Source organism: Pomacea canaliculata, linkage group LG6, assembly GCF_003073045.1.
Source record: "Pomacea canaliculata isolate SZHN2017 linkage group LG6, ASM307304v1, whole genome shotgun sequence".
NCBI classification, from domain to species: domain Eukaryota; kingdom Metazoa; phylum Mollusca; class Gastropoda; order Architaenioglossa; family Ampullariidae; genus Pomacea; species Pomacea canaliculata.
Window position 1 is genome coordinate 18,952,403 of NC_037595.1, and position 15,387 is coordinate 18,967,789.

Genomic DNA, 15,387 nt, shown 5'->3' on the forward strand with positions numbered 1-15,387 from the left:
AGATAAAGGAGACAAAGGGTGGGCAGAAAAGAGAAAGAGGGAAAAGCCAGTGGGGGAGATGGTAACGAGGAGAAAGACAGACAAAAATAAGTAGATAAAAAGAAAGACAGATGAGAGGGAGGGATAAGATCCAAATCTGGAGAGAGACAATTAGGTGGGGGAGAGTTGAGAACGAGACGAAGAGATAAATAAACAGAGAAAGAGAGAGGGAGTCAAGTAAACTAACCCGATAGAAATTTATATCACAGTCAATAAATAAGACCTACAAGCAATAAAACCATCTGTTCATCTGTTATTATGTAACCTGATCTTCCTAAACCTTCTTCTTTAATTTATTATCTTAAGGACATCGGCGCCTTTGTCTTGCAAGTAGAAGGTAAAACAAAGAAAAGAAAAGAATAAAACATTCAGTAGGAATTAAGATAACATGTCATTGAAACAAACATCGATTTATAAATATCAATTGTCAGATGTAAAAATTAGACTAAGAGGTGGACATCTTGAAAAAGGAAAACAAATTAACATGCTGAAAAATCAAAGTAGAAAAGCTTATCAAATTTGAATGACTATAGAAGCAACATCAACATCAACATCACTTCGTGTTTCAGTATTTGAGTATGGGCGGTTGATGTTGCACTAGATACCTCCAGGCTGCGAGGAAGGGCGTGGCAAAGAGAGCAGACGTGACAAAGGATGATGAGGAGGAATAAAACTTTGGGCGCTGGATGACGTAAGCTGAACGAAGACGAGGCGGAGACGTTGCCCCGTCACGATCTACTGAATCGGCAGCTTTACCTCCCTCCTACCTCTGGGGCCCTCTCCTTCCTAAACGATGCTGGTCACGTGCACAAGTTATTTTGAAGATGAAGAGAAAACAAGCAGAAACCAAAATAAAAACTCCTTTAATCAGTAAGAGAGGTAAAAATAGTCCACGCGGAGAAGTGAAGCGGCCAAAATAGAAAGAAAGAAAAAAGAAAGAAGGAAAGGAGGAAAGGAGGAATAAGTAAACAAGCAGACACAGAGATCACATTCTCGCGCTTGTACTCTCTCTCTCTCCCTCACACACACACAGGTACCTTCAGAAGCCAAACTTAGAAGTCAAACAAAAATTATTTAAAGGTCTCACATGCCACACAATTTTAGACAGAAATTAAAGCAAGATTAATCAAGCGAACTAAACAAACAATATTTCAAGTCTGCGACATCAACATTGTGTTTGATAAGTGTCAAATAATTGGCATCGTTTGGGTCGAGTGATTGATCGTAGTATTCGATGGTCGGCTGGGTTTGTGAAACCAAAAATAAATAAACAAAAGATTCCCAGGAAATCCATTAGCAAATCACATCGCACAAAACAAACTCTTTCTCTCGCCTTCGTCCACTCTCCCCTTACCCTACACACTCCTGCTCCATCTTTTTCCCTTTCTTCGTTTATTGTGTGTGTGTTCATCAAGGAGTGGGAAAGAAACACATTCTAATTTGCACACACACACACTCTCGCGCGCGCGCACACACACACGTGCAGTAGAGTCCTTCGTCGTAAGGCGAGTTGTGTTGTAGCAGCCTCCAGCACCGCCAGAGAGAGGGAGGAGAGGGAGGAGGAGGAGGAGAGGGAGGATGGACCCTGGTGATGCCGGCCCCCACACACAGCGCAGGCGGCGCACTGTACACTCGTGTGTCTGTAGTGCATTGTGGCGCCTCGCTCTACACCTTCTCTCCTTCACTGGCCTGTCTTCTGCCGTCGTTCACTTCTTGCCTCGCTGACTGCCAATGAGCCTTGGTCTGCACCTCGCTACGCCGTTCTTTTCTTCTCATCGCTGCCCTCTTCATTTCTATATATTTTATTTGTCCCCGACAGCACCAACAGCTGAGAATGTCGATGTTCTATCAGAGGGACAGAAAAGTCTGCCTTGCAACCGTGTGTGTCATGTGACAGAAAGTAAGAAATCACGTGCAATAACCCGGATGTGAACGTCTTGTTCTGCATACCGGATGTAAACTTTCGGGAACTGTTTCAACCAAGAACCCTATGATTCGACTCTGACAGTATCTCAGTTAAAATTATCCTCTAGCTGAAAATCCGTGAGAATTAATTACCTCCATCTCGAGAAACACAGACTAAAAGAGACGTTAGTCATAAATGTTCCAGAACATCTCAGTTTTGACAAAGTTCATCATATGCTGACAGAGATTTAATTTAAAAGCCTGTCATATTATTCTACAGTTTTGCGGAGGCTTGACGAGGATTCAGAATAACGGATAATTTTCTCTGTTTTTTGTGTCCAAGTCTGTTGTAGCTGTCAAATCATTTCCGCAGACAGGAGGAGAAGAACGAACATCGTGTGGATGTGTATTCGGAGGAGGTGCCTGCGACAGAACACGATTCGTGGTGCGGTGTTGGAAGCGACAGCCTCCACTGTGTTATCAGTGACGACTCTCACCTTGTCGGAGGGGTAGGTGTCGCTGTTGTCCTCGCCTCCGCGCGCTTCCTCAGTCAGAAGCTTTCGCTGCTCTCCCCTTCCTCAGAACCGCTGGTCGCCAAGGGAGGCCAATCAACGTTTTCGATGACGTCATCTAGCTCTTCTTGCCGGTGCACACATCGATCAAGCGCATGCGCTGTAGTGACGTGTGGTGCTTACCTTACCGACATACCTTGTGTCTGCTGCTAACAGACAGCTTGTGTTTCATTTTATATTCCTGAAAGCATAGTCATCTGCTTTTTTGGTCGAGAGATTAAGTCGCGAGAGAAATCAGTTGGGATTTTTTTCTCGCTGCATGTTCTTTGGCTGCACAGCTCCTTTCATGTGACTGCTACAAAGGAGACGATGCCATCAGTCTTGAAGACAACTTAGCCAAGTGGATCAAGGAAAAGAAATGAGTGATTTTGTTGTTTTTTTTTTAAAAAAATTCCTGACGTCATACACTTATTTACAGTTTATACATTTATAGGAACGTGGAAATAATTGTTGGAGAAAAATTTCGTTTTGTGTGATCAACGGTCGTGAAGCCAGGAATCCTCTTCGATTGCGAAAACTTTGAGGGACTGTCACTCACAGCATCCGGAGTGTTCCTGTAACATCGCCTTAGCCGTATAATCCCACAATTACTACGCGCCCTTTCAGTTGGCAGACCAGCAATGGCCCAGGTCGGTCGTAGGTCTTAGCTTATCCTTCACCGGATGACCAGAAGTCCGCGTTTAGGTCGATTCCTCGCAGTGCCTTCCCCTTTCCCTTCAAGTGACTCCGTGGAGCTACGTCGCCTGCAGCCTATTGACGGGTGCTTGCACTGGAGTGACCACGAGGGTGACGTCCCTTGAGAAGGAACTCTCCATACGCTGAAAGGTAGAGGCAGTCGGACGGAGGTCGCGTGCAAGACACGGCGGGGACAGAGAAGTAGTTTCGATCGTTGATCAGGGTCACGTGACGTCAATACACGGCGGGTCGTCGACGGCGGCGGGCCCTGTGGTCACTGCTGCGTCCTGTCCAGGAGGTTTGCCGTCGCATGGTGCAAATTGGACAACGGAAGTGCTTATTGGTTCTAGTTCAAAGCCGGGTGTCTTGATCGAAGAAGACAAAGATGGTGTTTTGTTCTTACAATTGAAAGAAGGATAGACTGCTGTATACGTTCTTCTCCTACTGTTGGTCACTTTCTCTCGTGTACTTACACCGACAACCATTCTGGAACAGTATTTTTTAATTGCAGCCTTTACTTGATTTTACAGAAAGATTCAAATATTGTAAACCATAAACTGATCAGTAATTGTTTAAATAGAGATAAAAGAGTTATAGTGTGTTTGGATCTGTTTTCTTCCAACACGTGTCGTGGAAATACTAAAGAATCAACCTATCTCCCGTTGTACAGCCTCACCCCATGTTCCGGTACACACTTCCTGTCATAACGGTGATGACTGTCAAAATGGTTTGACGTGGACACGGTTTTCCTTTCTCGCCAACAAGGTGCTGGACAGTTGCTTCGGAAGCCAATTTGGAAGAAGAATTTCCGGCTAATGATAACTGTCTTCCTTCGTACATGAAGGACGTTTCTGCCCAACGGTTTCTGGCAGGCCGACCCGCTGACACAGGATCTTTTCTTGTCTTCCAAGATGAACTCGTCGACAACGTTGTGAGTCCGCGGTACTGCCAACCATTTCAAGTCAAGTAGGAAGGTACCAGCCAGAGAAAGTCTGAAAACTCATTTCCTGCTGCTGGGCAATCGTTATTTCGTCCAACCGTTTGAGTAACATTTGGTGTTTGCTCTGTAAATTCTAAACCATCGATCTATTGTCCGAATGTAATGGGCCGTTAGCAGGGTAAAGGTTAATGAAATATATCAGAAGTGCAGGAGACTTTTTGTTGATTCCTGCTCCACAGCACTGGTCTGTGTAGTAAAGCTCGATGTTGGAAAGTCGACTACAAGTAGATAAGTGAATCATTCAAAAGTTTGAAAGTGGACGAGTTGAAATATCCTCAATTCATGGACTGGGTGCGGGGTTCCTGACTATAGTACGGGGAAAAGAAAATAGGGAGTTCAGAGCTGAAATCAAGACCCGAAGAACCAATATTTCTCTAATTGTCCCGTCCGCTGCTGTGACAACTCTGTCAAGATGTGTGGCTGCCATTGCGTGAGTTATTTGCCCTTTTGTGATCAATAGCTTGCGCTAGACCTCATCTCGGGGTGGGCTTTAATCGCTTGTCAGTTGGCACAATTGCACGACTTCCGCTGGCTTTTGTACCTGAAATTCAATTGTGCTCTCCCTTCGTCAGAGGAGCCAATGGTGTCAATCGAACTAATCTCAAAGTTCCTCGAAATCTCCTGAAGTGAACCCTGAAGAAGTTCACGATTTCTCTAATGTGTGGCAGGGAGATGTGTTACCCTACCGACTGAATTGTTGAAGATTTGAACAGAAAGTGAAACTTGTTGGAATCTGCTGGTACAATACTCCAGGGATGAATGGATTATCTTTCTTATGACGGAAACAAGAGAAGGTAAGTTCTTTGTCTTGTTGTTTGAGCAGAAAGCTAGGAGTGAAATGTTTTTGTTAACCAATTCCATTTATAGCCAGAGATAGTTTTGTAATTAGCTTCCTTTCTTTGCTTGATAACACCCGGATATGTTCAAATGTTATTTATATACTTTATTACCTTACTTCCTGCTTCAATAATGCACTTTGACGGATTCATACCGAGATGCAAATACTAGGAGAGAACTAAAAATAAAGTGAGGTAAGGAAGAGAAGAGGGTGTTTATATATATATATACTTGCCTGTGGGAGATAGAGAGATTGTATTTATGTGTTCAACAGATGTGAAAGGAATGTGTGAGCAAGAGAAATAACATTCCTCAAGACTATGTCCTTTCCTCACTCATTCATTGACTGTATAGTTTTGACAATGCTTGATGTGATGAACTGGAAACAGTTCCAGAATAAGAACTTTTTTCCTCTATATTTATACTTCTTCTATATTAAATACATCATAAACTAATATGGGAAAATAATAAAGATTTAAAAATGAGGAACACAACAAAATTACTACAAATAGAAAACAAAATGTTCCTATGACATTTGTTCTTACATCGGCTTTTCTGGAGCTTTCCTCAAGGTACTAATTACAGTGTCAAACTATCACTGCTTGAGGCACAGAGGCAAATCCGTGTTTCTTTGATCATAACCCTTGTCGGTTATTTTTTCCTTCCTTTCATTAGCATTTCTTTCGTTTGTTTTCTTCAATATGCATTTTATATTGCGTTTTTTTCTTTCCATTGAGTTATTTTTAGAATCTAATTACATTTCTTTAGCAATGAGATAAAAGTTGTAACGTTCGCCATTTTTTTTCTCTTTGTTTATTCTTCAAGCAGTTTTTTGTTCTTTTTTTTTCTCTGATATTTTTTATTCTTTTACTACTTCTCTCTCGACTTGTTTGTTCTTTTTCCTTGTTGCTTTCTTTGTTCTTGGTCTTGCACGTGGATTTTCTTTCTTTTTTCCTCAACTTTTCTACGTTTTTTTTTTTTAAAGTAGCCATACATCAGTCTCCAGGAACACTGTTCATTGTTGAAACATTCGCCTACAGACAAAAAGCGCTGCAGCTCACGCATTCCTGTAATCTTAATGATGGGTGAGGTGTTTCATAACACCGCCAGTGCCTTTTGGCTGCGTGTGATTTATTGTCTCAACTCTCCTTCTCATTACCTATTCACCTGCCACTTCTTGTAAGAAATATTCGATGGCGTGACCTCCGTCACCCCTGAAGCAATATTGTTTATACTGCTCCTTTCCCTCGTGCTGCCCTGGACAAAGCAATCAAGCAAGCAAGAAAAGAAACGATCCAGCCCACCACCAAGGCAGACTATCCGTCCGACCGTCCGCACTTAGGTCCGTCCACAGATCCGTCCCTCCAGTCCGCAGCTCGTTTATTCCTCATTACTCAAGGCCGACAACTAAGTTGGGGTTTTTCCCCCTGCGCTAACTTCCGCCTTAGTGACGATGTGGCGTGGCTGAATTGTAGGGTGTGCAAGATGGATGGGACCCGGGAAGAGAAAATTTAAAAAAATGTGTGGAGGAAAACTCGATTAGCTTGGGTTTGAAAAACGCACACCTGATGGTCTGATTGAGCAAGTGGCGTCCTCCGTGGGTGTCGGCTTAAGTATTGTGTGACACAGCTACACCTACACGCCTGCACTCCCTCTTGGTGGGGTGGGATGGTGTGAGAGAAATTGTGATTGAGGATACGTGTGTTTGAAAGAGTAAGATGGACATTGTGTGTGTGTGGTGGAGGTTATTGCTGTGTCGACAATACATTGCTGCTGAAGGTCTCCAGATGATGTCAAGATGTGAACATTTGTAAGTAGGAAAATTATTTAAGAGTAAAAAGGGATTAGCAATATATCCATTCTTTTATCAACTCATAAAATTTCTCATAAATGAGATATTTTTTTCTCTTTTCTTCCTTTCTCCTTCATTCTTTTAAAACTGCTGAGTCGACTTCATCCTAACCCTAACCCTAACCCTGAGTCAACTTCATCCTTTAAACACACATACACTCCCTCTCTCTCTCTCTCTCTCACACACACACAGCGTGGATGTGCGGTCATATGAGAGTCAACTTTCAAAAAAAGTGTAGGTAAAGGATTTTAACATTTATTTAACATTTATTTTTTATGATTAATGTTGGTTAAAAAAACAAGTCTTAGACACGCCAGAATATTAACATATCAGAACATCGTATGAATGTAAAGGGAAACAGGTGATTCAGTTTATCGTTTTAGACAGGAACTTTCAGCTATAAATACACGCATTTATCAACTCAAAGACGAATAGAGTGAATGTGTGACAGAAGGAGAAATAGAGTGAGACTGAGAGAGTGCGGGGGAGTGTCAGAGTGAGACAGTAAAAGCGTGAAAGACGGAAGAGAAAAATAGAGGGACATGCAAATTTAGAGTTGGTGTGAGAGCATAAGACTTCGACGCTCCTTTGTTTTGACTACCCCACTCACTATTTCTGTTCATTTTTCTATTGTTCTTTTCTTCCTTTTTTTCTCTTATCTACTTTACATAATTTTTACAGGCACACTTTCTCCCATATACTCTCATATTTCACTATTCCTTTTCTTTGACTGTATTAAGGCGTGTGAATGTGGATCTTTCTCTTTCTCTCTCGTGTGTGTGTTTGTTTACTTTGGACGCGAACAAAGTGAAAATAGTTCACTCATTCAACATTGTTCTTACTTCATCATTACATCGCAAGTGGTTTTAACTGTTTCTTGGAACATTCTCAAGACCCGGGTACCTCGACCCCTGCTAAAAAGTATCTTCAAGGGCGACAATGGGCAGCACTCTGCAGCGTGATAAAACAAACAAACAATGGCCGGCATGTTTGCGATACGGAGTTATTCAACTTGCAGCTTTTCTTGGCAAATATTTACAGGTCGGACAGACATGATTTAGCGATCTTGTCTGGGAGCTCAGGCAGGGCCCCTGCATTGATTTGGAAAAGAACTTTGACTGGAGGATAAAGAAGGGTCTTACGTCCCCCTGGACCTGGCCATTGACTAGCATTGATTCGTCTTCATAAGCAGCAGCAAAACATTTAACAGCCCACGGAGAACAATTTTTGTGCGCATACGGTTCACGCAGTTTCGGAACAAGCATGGCGTGTTCGCGCACAAAGCGCTGAGCAGCTTAGGATCGAAATAACAAGAACTACCAAACGTGATTTTATTTATTCTTTCCAAGACGAAAATTTCTCTTTGTTTATTGCTCTTTGATTCTGTGTTTACAATAGCATAAAGGATAGCGGGCCTTAAACACTGGATTTTCTGCTCTGATTATCAGGGACAGAAGGTTTATAGTGATGGTAATTCGTGGATACAAGGGTAAATCAGGACAAACACTTTCTTCTCACAATTTCAAAGCGATATGAGACCATTGTGGATATTGCTTTAGGCTGATACCCTAAGAGATTTATATAACTTCTTTATTACTTCTTCCCTAGTGACAGACCAAATTCTTCAGGGAATGGAATGCTTAGTAACTCCAGGGACAAGATGCTTGTTATTAAAAAAAAATCTAACATAGCCCTTCCATTACAATTATTCTGAAATTCAAATCCATATTTCCAAATATAGCCAAACCACCGATCCTTCTGTTTAAATCAATTAACCTATATACTCTCCAACAACAAAAACAACAAAAACAAGTGTATTCCCCTTGCCACAAAAGTGTAGATTAGATTAACTGTTCAGTGTGTATTTTTTCACATGGTGGAAACATAACATGTTATTGACCACAAATAATGACATATGACTTTAAAGCCAGAAATCTAGTGAAATAATTATACAAAAGATCGCAATGATTGAAAATAATTTGATGAAATTACTAACCGTATTCACGTTCTAAGAGAAAAAGGACCATTTGCAAAAAGACCTCCTTCTCCGATCCCTGTCTGGATTGTCCAGAGGTAGAACCAGATCTTACAACCATTTCATGCACTACATCACTAAAATAAGAGCAGGACTGCGAGGGGACCCTATAATCAGCGAAAAACATCCGGAAATGACAGCATTAACGCAGATACGATGAAAGCCTAGATGGAGAAGCCTTTTAGATTTTTTTCAGAAATTCCCAGAAATTTGCGGACGTGTCACGCGGGTGTACAAAAAGCACTGCTGCAAACCGACATTAGCTATGCAGATAGACACTAAAGATGCTGGCAAGGCAATGCTGTTTTTGATTCGTCGGCAATAAATGCTCGGCCATTATTTTTACTAGCACGAAACCTTTTCTGCGAGGAGGTGGGTGGAGAGGATATCGGTTGCCAGCGGGGGTGCGGAATAAGATGTCAAATCCTTCGGTCAGAAAGCTTCACTGCACTTATACCATTGGTGGTGGCAGACAATGAAGAGAAAGGAAACGAAACTCATGCATCCTTTCCAAACAATACCTTTTGGCAATGAATTGTGCTCGCAAGGACTCATCTGAGGGCAAACGTTTCAAAAAGCACAACGTTTAATTAATTTATTAATTCCTCAATAAATAATGCGTTCTTTGGCTTGCGAATGACAAACCTTTAAAATTTACAGTTGTCATTGAGAGTTTGCAAAAAAAAAAGAAGAAGAAGACGACGACGACGACGACGATGATGATGATGATGATGATGATGATGATGATGATGATGATGATGATGAGGAGGAGGAGGAGGAGGAGGGGATTCTTATCAAACGAAAAGATATTTTGGTATGCTTTACCTTAGGAACCACCATTACTAAGGTAATGGTGTCGATCTATTCACAGCAACGTAAGTTAAATAAGGAGCACTGCCACTGAAAATGATAAGCTATGCGATATGATGCTAATATGAGACATTGTTATCGTTGTTGAAAAACACAAACAACATCAATCATTGCCAGACCAACGTTTTCTTGTTGTTTTGCCCTCGCCTTAACTCGTCACAAAGAAAGCAAATGAAAGTGATACTGCATACATATTGCTGTTTTCTTATGGCCTGGATGCTAAAGGTCTTTCTATGTATTGCCTCTTGCAGTACAAGCAATGTTCCTGTAGGATTTCGGATAATAGGAAGAAATATGTTTAATGCGGAGAAATTGACTAATGTTTGCTGCTGTTGACGACGAGAGAAAAGAAGGAACGAGAGAAACAGGAGATTGTAAAAATAAAATAAAATAAAATAAAATAAAATAAACAAACAAACAAACAAACAAAAAAACAAAAAACAAAAAAACAATACGAACCATAAGAAGGAAATTAAGAACAAAAAGACGACAAAGAATAAAGACGGATTCTTAATCTAGCCGGTCCAACCATTGGTAGGAAGCTATCACTTAAATGCTCTTTTACCATGGTGGCGAAAGCAAGCAGCCATCGTTCATTGGTCCAGAATGAAATTGTCACAAATTTCCACAGGTGCTGTGAACATTTAAACAGCAGCACTAACAAAAGCACTCTTGACAAACCTGTTCAAGAATTCAAGGATTTTCAAGATGGATAACTCTCATGTCATTTCTTGTTCTTAAATACATTTTATTATTTATTTAGTTTTTTTTTTTTTTTTTTTTTTTTTTTAAATAAATCAAGCGAAGGAACAAACTGAGCATCGTGTTGTAATCATTTTACGTTAAACCTTTGTGCTGAAGTCGTCTCAGCTCAAAATCGATTCCACGAGGACGTTGGGAGGGCCCCGTCCTTAACTTTGACTACTTGTGTGGAAAATGTCATTCAGTCTAACGCAGACAGGAGAATACGACGATGAAAACGATGTACGCATGCGCGAAAATTAGAGTCGTCTATGCTGGGCTTCGGGAAGAAGCTACCATCGGTAATGTAGACGACAAAAATGATGCCGTATTTTAGGATCATCAGCGCTGCACGAACGAGTTTGAGCACTGGACAAAAGATAAAGGAAATGGGTTTTGTTCACACTACTCGCTACAGTAATGGGGGAATCCTTAGGGGGCATTCCCTGATGGACTCAGTTTTTTTTTTATTATATTATGACTACGGCGACATTACTGAAGGTCTGATCTTTGGTGCTGTCCAGGAACCTTTGTTTCAGAGTATGCTTGTTGCTTTCTTTCATGCTGACAGCAGTTGGCCATCTTTACAAAGACCCACCTGGTCCTTCTTGACCTAGTCTGTCTTTGTTTAAACAGTGGACATGAACAGATGTTCTATGAAGAATACGGTAAATTAAAGGACACGATGCATGCCACGGATTCTCACATGAATAATAATCACAATAACAATAGCAACAATAAGAAGAAAAAGCACTTATAAAGTCTGTTTCTCGCTGGATAGCTACTTCATTCGCCTTTACACACAAAAAACGAGTAAACGACTTATGCAGATATAACCGTAACTCCAATCAAATTACAGAAAAATACAGCATGGATGTTATAAAAATATTCAAAACTAGAGTGAAAAACATTCCATGGAAAGACAACACTGACTCAATCGATTACTTCTAGAAATGAAAGATAGCTATACTCATACACTCCTTTAATGAGAAAGTTTTTCTCAGTCTGTTGTGTGTTTTTGTTAGCGAGATGTATTAGGAAAGACAGTAAGAAGAATATATCAATGTCTCCTGCTTATTCCCTTACCCATCAGTTCTCTGTCATTAATACAGCGAGGATCCCCTGTTCATATCTCGTTTCACACTATTCTGTCTCACCAGGTTGCTGCAGGCGCCATTGTTCTGCTGAGGTATAACTTTACTTGCTGACATGACGAAACACCCTAATATCTCTCTCTGTCTCAGTCTCTCTGGTTTTGAACGCGAGTCTCCCAAACTTCCAGAATTATCTGGTCATGATACACATGGTTCTTGCGCAAAATTCTTTCAACACTGGAAGATGGGGCAGGGACTGGAAACACAGGGAAATCGATGGAGGGTCGAGTCTGCGATCTCTGTGGTTGGACACATACCGAAAACGCATCTGATCAAAACATGACGTTGCATATATTGATAGTATTGATCTCAACAAAGCTTTTGACGCGAAGGCCAAGACAGTGCGCAGATGATGCTGGCTCGCTTCAAATGCCACATCCCCAGATGCATGGGTATCCTCCTTAAACATCGTCAGACACAGAACAGATAAAACACAACAATTCCTTGTCAGCACTGGAGTCTCCTGCGAGGTTTCAAACTGATCCATCATCGTCCCAGCCTGGCCTCTGCTTTCCATCTTCATCAGCATGACACAGCATGGGGGTAGGAACCGCCATCACAGCGAGACATCGGCACCCTCCTCAAAAGGTGGTGACCAACCTCTGACCACGCGTCTCTCGCTCGCTCGCACAGACGAAGAACGTGGATGACCTCATTATACGCGGCTTCTTTCTCTTTGATGTCGTATCTCTTACAGACAAGGAAGGACTGCATCTCATGGTTAGCTGATGACTTAGGCGTCGGGTATCTGGGCGATTGCCACGAGGCTGGCGAAAATGAGGCTCGTGGACCCCCAAGGTCATGACCTGCCACTGATCATCATGGCGGCTCGCAGTTGGGGCAGACAGCAATCTAGACAAAGTATGCTATTGCAGACGTTATCAACGAACCGTTTGAAAACATCAAGACTGCTAGCTTTTCAAAGATTTAGAGGAAAACGTATTACAGAAAGAAGTTCTCAGTCTGTCATGGGAGTAACAAGATCGTTACATAGCTGTTACCTGCATGTGTACTTTTGTCAGTGTGTAAATGGGTCAAACTAAAAGTGTGTAACTGGGTCAAACTATTTGTCAGTGTTTAAATGGATCAATCCATTTGTTAGTGCATCAACAGGCCAAACCATTTGTCAGTAAGTAAAAAGGTAAAACTTTTTGTCAATGTGCAAATGACTATAACTGTGTGGATACTACTACTCAAAAGTGTACAAAATGATCTTACTAATTCCCTCTTTCCATACACAAAACACTTAAAAAAACAAACACGAAAAAAATAATCCCAAAACAAAGTTTACAAAAAGAAAAAATCAGAATAAAACAGTACCAACAGGGTTGTTTTTTTTTTGAAAACAACAAACAACAAAAGTAAAAGTAAATATCTCAAAGTATAATGGACTAAAATTAAAGAACCACCATCAAAATGAAAAAATGTAGACATACCATTTCGTGTTATTAAATTTATGAAATCATGAAATTGTCTGCTATCATGTGATTATTCTACTTCCCGTTGTCACACTCTGTTTTCACTGTCACCAGAACTTTGGTTCAGCATTATCACCACATGTTTTTTTTTAAATTGACATAATGAATAAAATAGAAGAGCGGAGTTGAAAAAGCCCTTTCTTAGGGTTTAGCAAAATCTGGCATTCTTAAGATTTATTACAATTATTTAAATAAGTAAATAAATGCACTGTACATAAGTATGTTATTTTAGTCTACCTTTTTAAAGCTTTATATACTATTGTCAGTCTCAGATTATTGTTGTTCTACCACAGACCTCCTTTGTCATTAGACATTGCAACAGAAGAAGGTATTTAGTTCCCGAGGTCAGCAGTAAAAAGAAGTCTCGTTCGGCTTTTAGAAGTAGGCGACTGTTTTCTTCACACTACTTTTAGTGGCAGCCTCAGAAAACTATTACAAAGTCTGTTTATGCTTCCAAGCTTCTCTAAAAGATTTCATCAGTCTGAATTCTGACTTGAGCTTTATTGTTCAGGACTGTTATCCGACTTGTAGACAGTTGAGGTCAAAGAAAGTTCACTAGGGGAGAAAAAAAAGTCATTTAAGGCTTATCACATCTTTCCCTTTCTCTCAGTCGTCTGTCATCGTCTACTATCGTCTTCATGATCTACTTTTCCATTGTCGCCATTGTCGTTTTATTTGTATTATCAGATGTTTCTTCGGCGTTATCGTCTACAACATTTAAGTCTAAATGGATACATAAAGCTGTAATGTTGTCTTCCAACAACAACATTGGTTTCACTGAGTGCATAATTAAGTCTTAAATCTTGACTTTTAGAAAAAGCAGACCAAGGATAAATAAACAATTCTGAGGATCCATTGTAGATGAAATTCACAAGAGGACTACATCCTTTTTCTCCCATTTTATATCTTTGTGGTGTGCGTTTTGTAGAGCAAAGTGATTTCGGTGACACGTGAGAAAATATGGGATCTCGTTCTTTTTTTCCTTCTTCTTCTTCGTCATCATTGTCGCCGTCGTCTTCGTTATCATCATCTTCGTCATCGAAAACATTCTGATAATGTATTGTGTCTATCTGTTTGTCAGACCGTGTTTTTACCTTCCCGGTATTTACCTCTTAACATCAACCATTTCATGTCAGGTACAGGAGGGACTGTGAGTCATTAATGTTCTTCTCCTACATGCGGCTACCTTGTCCCGTCTCCTCCCATTTCACAGTCTCTAGAGACTTGCACTTTCAAGTGATCCTCGAATGCCCAGGACAAGGTCCCAAACACTCATCAGACCATCTATGAAGGTCTCGTCTACCACAATCAACAAGGTAAACAAACAGAATCGAAGGCATCACTGACACAAACTTCAATAGAGGATATTGTGTTAAATGATTAATATGAATAGAAAGAAAGTAACACGATGGGAAGGTAAATAAACTCAAAGAATCGGAGCTACTGCAAAGAAATTGACTGCCCTTCACTAACCCTCGAGATTTCTCCTCCCAGTAACAGGAGTTGTTTTCTGTTGTTGAGAGTATTTGCTTTCTGTAAGCCGTGTCTAAAAATCAGATTACCTTCAGTCAGACTGCACCTGAGACAATCCCTGGAATATCAGGTCGCCTTACCCGTGGACACATGATTCCTTGCATATGTCTGGAAATATGTAACTGAAAAGACAACATGTCTTACTCTCTTGGTATTCCCTTGAAATAAAAGCTTATTTTTTTATTTAGTATTGGTTTTTAAAATTCTCTCGCTGTTACAAACTATTTCAAGACAAAAAGTTCTACACTACCCTCGATGTGTTTTGCGAATCAGCTTCCGCTTCTTCTATTGTTTTATCTCGGATGGTTTTCGGCAAAATGAGCTTAGCCCTCCAGCCTGCAAAAACCCTGGAGCAAGACATGTTCTGCTCCATTGTATGAGAATGGCAATAAATCTTGGAATCCGCTTAAACAATTCGCATCCCTGGCTGAAGCTGATGTACATTTGTAGACGCACTGCTGTATCTGACTTGCGTCTGCAGGGTAGGTGGGATTATACAGCAAACAGCAGTTCGATCACCTTAGGGAGCTGGTCGGCGGGATAAAGTTCTGCGTCGCCATTATACCCCCATTAAGGGCAAATAACTGTAGGGTAGTTGGCAAAGCGCACGAGTCATTCTGCCTAATGTGTGTTCTTTAACGAGTTATCTTACTTCATCGCCGCGTTTGCTCTAACAAAGAAAATGATCGTGTGAAT

General features: G+C 40.9%; 1 protein-coding gene across 1 annotated transcript in view; it reads left to right on the top strand.

The window, feature by feature from the left end:
- The first annotated feature begins 3,010 nt into the window (after positions 1-3,010).
- Positions 3,011-15,387, top strand: part of LOC112566221 — a 194,924-nt gene continuing 182,547 nt past the window's right edge. The window contains exon 1 of the mRNA XM_025242262.1: positions 3,011-4,985. The gene's annotated coding sequence lies outside the window, so the exon portion shown is untranslated. The remainder of the gene's footprint in view (positions 4,986-15,387) is intronic.